The 5,028-nt window shown below is 45.9% G+C and overlaps 1 pseudogene; it reads right to left on the bottom strand.

Annotated features, from left to right (window-relative positions):
- Positions 1-3,207: 3,207 nt before the first annotated feature.
- On the bottom strand, positions 3,208-4,442 carry LOC117809416 (annotated as a pseudogene).
- Between the last annotated feature and the right edge of the window lie 586 nt (positions 4,443-5,028).

Genomic DNA, 5,028 nt, shown 5'->3' with positions numbered 1-5,028 from the left:
AAAACAGGGTTAAAATTCACTTTAAGTACTGTTTAAGCAAAGTGACTGGAACACAATGCAGAGGTATTCTCAAGTCGTACAAACAAACAAAGAACTAAAATCACTGTTTCTGCGTATTTGAGGTTTTAAGATGTTGCTTCGGGGGCTAACCGTAACCCCCCTCCCTGAAATGGAGAACTTTCCCCTCAAATCAGGGTGAACAAAGTCAGGGTTTTAGACTGAGCCTGCTCTCTGAGCTGGGGACAAGTAGTGCCGTAAAGTAATCCACTGGTTTACAGAAACTAGTTGGAGGAACCGACAGGATCTCAAGGCGCAGCCGGGGGGAGAGGGTCTCCAGTTCGGGGAGCTTGGAATCTCATCTCTGCTTTTTGCAGACGATGTGGTTCTGTTGGCTTCCTCGAGCGGGGACCTCCAGCGGGCATTGGAGCGGTTTGCAGCTGAGTGCGAAGCGGCCGGGATGAGAGTTGGTACCTCCAAGTCTGAGGCCATGGTTCTCTGCCGGAAAACAGTGGATTGCTCTCTCTCGGTGGGGAGTGAGACTTTGCTCCAAGTGGGGGAGGTTAAGTATCTCGGGGTCTTGTTCGCGAGTGGGGGTAAAATGGAGCGTGAGATCCACAGGCGGATTGGTGCGGCGTCAGCAGTGATGCGGACGTTGTATCGGACCATTGTGGTGAAGAGGGAGCTGAGCCAGAAGGTAAAGCTTTCGATTTACCAGTCGGTCTACGTTCCAACCCTCACCTATGGTCATGAGCTGTGGGTCATGACCGAAAGGATAAGATCGCGGATACAAGCGGCTGAAATGAGTTTCCTACGAAGGGTGTCTGGGCTCGGCCTTAGAGATTCGGTCAGGAGCTCAGACATCCGGAGGGAGCACGGAGTAGAGCCGCTGCTCCTCCGCGTCGAAAGGAGTCAGCTGAGGTGGTTCGGGCATCTGATAAGGATGCCTCCCGGACGCCTCCCTTTAGAGGTGTTCCGGGCACGTCCAACTGGGAGAAGGCCCCGGGGTAGACCCAGAACGCGGTGGAGAATTTATATCTCCCGCCTGGTCTGGGAACGCCTCGGGATTCCCCAGGAGGAGCTGGAAAGTGTCGCCGGGGAGAGGGATGTCTGGATCAATTTGCTTGGACTGCTACCCCGCGACCCGACCCCGGATAAGCGGAAGAAAATGGATGGATGGATGGAGTTGGAGGAACCAATTTGGGGATAACTGGTATGGTCACTTCAGGTGCTCGCATAAATGTACTTCTTGAAAAATCTCCATTTCACAAATAAGAGGGTGAAAGAATTTCACCCGGACGACCGGATTTACAAATTCAGCAGCAGGCAGGTGACTGTGGACAGTGTGTGTGTGTGTGTGTGTGTGTGTGAGTGTAGGAGTGTGTGTGCGTGTGTGTGTGATCCAAACATGAGAGATATTGGCTTAAACTCTCATCATTCTTTGATAAGCTTCTGACGTGAAGGTGAATAATCGAAAAGGTTAGGAAGTTTGAGTCAGGATCGTGTTCATTATGTAGTTTTGTAATGAAAGAACATCAAACATTTTATCTTCAACGTGCATTGATGTACAATCTAGGAAAGGAAACTCAAATGTGCACTTTTGGCAAACCTAACTTTTTACCCATTGTACTGCATTTGGTGATTTGAGAGGCATACATTTTGAGTGATAAGCTGTCACATTCACTAACTTTTGGTATTGATATTTTTAAGGAAAGAATATCTGTTTTGCTTATACGTTTCATGATAAGGTAAAAATAATAAAAAAATCAGTTACTAAGTTAGGCCTGAGCATGTCATTAGAATACGGTGTCATTCCTAAAGACTGGGTTAGTGAACAATGAGCTGATCATAACGTAGAGATAAGAAATCTGACCCTTTTCTCATGCCTGCTTCAGTTTAGTGCCTCTTAGCTTTTGTCCTCTCTTCAAAATGTCCTCTTTGTCCTTTAATCTGAGCAGCTTCATCACAATGGACCCTTAATCTTCATATTTGCTCTTCAATATTTCGGCCTGCTGAATCTATTAAAGGACAGGGGGACAGTATTTTTTATTTATCTGTATTTTTAAAACTTCCACAACCAGATTGGGAGGTGCTATGGAGCTATGAGTTCATAAGTTTTCTTGTGGGGCAGCTTTTGTAAAATAAGTTATTTATGTTATGTTGCTTTTGAAAATACATTAACGTACATTAAATGGATCATATGATTTTAAACTGATATACGCATAGATTGATAAGGTATCCAGTAATAAAAAGGTAATGTAATACAGTATAAATATAAAATGTTGATCTGAAATGAATCAGCAAAGAAGTAAAGCTGAAATAAAAGGGGTGAGAGAAACATCAATCTAAAGAACCACATAGATACAGAAATATAAAGGTTCAGTGGCCAACATTTTCCATATTGTGTCTTCATCAAACTTCAGTTCAAAATTATTGAAAGTATCAAGAAAATGCCATGTCTTAGCTCAGATGAAATCAATATGGAGAGAGTGCAGAGATGGAGTCTTTGTGAATTGTGGTGGACATCAAGATAACTTGAAAAGCAAGCTATTTGTCTGCAAACATAAAAGTCCTGTTTGACTAGGAAGCATCCGGAATCCAGCTAGTATCAGCCTAACATGTAAGTCACCTCCTGACATTTTCCTGTAATTTGGTGACTTAAAATCCTCATTTTTTCAAACGTGTTTTTGTATTTTTTTCTTCAAAAGGACACAGGACATCTAACTAAAATAATGAATACATAAACAAATTACAACATATAAGCAGTTGTTAAAAAAATAAAATAAATATAGACTTTACTTTAAGTGATGGGTTACGTAGCAACAAGTTATGGGCTCCGTATGGGTATGACTTATCTTTTGCAGAGTTACATTCAGCTTGGTAGGGCACTGAACACTACGTGTTTGTTTAAGAGTTAACATACAGGAGAAAAAAAACTCTTGCTGTTTTTCTTACTGTTTTGAATCCTCCTAATTTTTTCACTGTGACTTACCCTCTGTTCCTCTCCCTGCTTTCAGCGCCTCTCCTCTCAGCCTCTCACCACCAGCTGAATCCTGTCAATTTCCAAGATGTCTTGATGCTTATCTGTCCCACTTTCCACCTCAAGTCAGGCAAAACCAGCCAGTTTATCCTTAAATCTTGTTTGAAAACTGTGACAGCCTCAGGGTGGATCACTATAGTTTGTTGTTTTCAGGTATATGGGAGGGGTCTTCAGTGAGAGAGCTTGTCAGTGATACAGGACACGTGAGCAGGCTTGCTCCAGGAGGCTACAAAGCAGACCTGCACACAACTCTGCCCCCAGAGTAAGGCTGCGATGACGACAGGGTAGAGCTTGTGAAGAGTGGATGAAGGAGAAAGGGATTCGGAGTCGAGGGAGTTCAACTCCGGCGGCCAGGTGGCTGCGAACCAATGCCCTTTTTAGAAGCTGCTGAAGCCAACGGAGGGAGCTGCGTCGGTGTACAACTGAATGTCGTTGGGTCATTGTAGAAAAACGAGATGCCGTTCCATGACGACAGGAAATGTAGCCACATGCGCATTTTCATTTTGCAGACGTCGTCCAGCACTATCCTGTCGTGTAGTGAAGGGACGGCTGTAGCTTGCGCGAGGAGCTTAGAGAGGAAAGACCTAGCCTGAGGAATGATGCGGATTGCATAGTTGAGGTGACCAAGGAGAGCCAACAGTTGGCGTTTGGTGCACCTATCGGCTAAGAGATAGTTAGAGAGAATCAGAGTGATGCGCTGAATTTTTTCTTGCGGCAGAGATACCTGTAGGGAGATGGAGTCTAAGGTGATGCCGAGGAACTCGATGGAGGTGCTAGGCCCTAAAGTTTTTTCCTCCGAAAGAGGCACGCCAAGCTCCTCAAAGGCTTTTGTGAGGGTGGCGAGTCCAAACTTGGGAGGTGAGGACGATGGAGTGACCACCAGGAAATCGTCAAGGAGATGGAGAATGTACGAGAGTCTGTAATTGTAATTGTTCGTGAGGACCCAGCAAAGTGCCTCAGAAAGGGAGTCGAAGATCTTTGGGCTACTTCTGCAACCAAAGGTGAGATGCACCGCAAAATTAGGCCCCTTCCAACGTACCACAAAGTAACATCAGAAATCCGGTTGGATGGGGAGGACCTTGAAAGCACTGGTTATGTCAGCTTTAGAGAGCCAGGCTCCGACGCCTGCTAAACGGACGAGGATTATGGCATGGTCGATTGTGGCGTACTGCATAGAAAAATCCGGGGCAGGAATGACGCTGTTAATGCAAGGGACATGTGAACCGTGTGGGGAAGAGAGGTCGATAATGAGCCTCTTTTTCCCGGAGTACTTTCAAGTAGTCATGCCTAACGGGCTGACGCGAAACACAGGGAAGGGGGGACTGTCAAATGGGCCGATCATGAAACCCTGCTTGACCTCTTCGGCCAGTAGGGAGTCCACAATGTCCGGTTCCCTAAGAGCGGACTGGAGGTTATGGCAGGAATGCGAAGTGTCCGGAAGAATGTCGATGCCAGGATGAAAACCGTGGGTGAAACCGTCTAGGAGAAAGTTGGCAAACTGTCTGTCGGGTGATCTTTTAAAGCCGCTGCAAGGACCGTTACCTTAATTGGTGTGTCGAGGTGCCGTGCTAGTCAATCCGCTGGAGATGTAGGATTGTGCGGGCAAGTGCTCCTGATGTGGGCACCCCCGCGGAAGGAACAGACGTGCAGGAGGCGACAGTTGAACATGTTACAGCCGAGTCGGTTAAAATTGTTGTATACCCTCCTGCCGGATTGGTAAAAGACTGGCCGTCCCCTTATATCGATCCCTTTTGGCATGGGAACGTTAGCGGCCGGGCGTAAGCTTTCAGCACAGCGTGCACTCAGCTTTCAATGAATGGGGATGTGTTTTTTAATCGTGTCAGGTTGCACGCAGTCATGTTGAAATAATTTTCCAGGACAGCACATGATTTTCCAGGACATTTTACTTTTTCTCCCATTTTCCAGGTGTTTTCCAGTACTGGAAAACTGGTCAACTGTTTTCCAGGTTTTCCAGGTTTTCAGGTTTTCCA

This window comes from Notolabrus celidotus, unplaced genomic scaffold, assembly GCF_009762535.1.
Source record: "Notolabrus celidotus isolate fNotCel1 unplaced genomic scaffold, fNotCel1.pri scaffold_273_arrow_ctg1, whole genome shotgun sequence".
Classification (NCBI taxonomy): Eukaryota; Metazoa; Chordata; class Actinopteri; order Labriformes; family Labridae; genus Notolabrus; species Notolabrus celidotus.
This window is presented reverse-complemented; position numbering and strand designations above follow the sequence as displayed.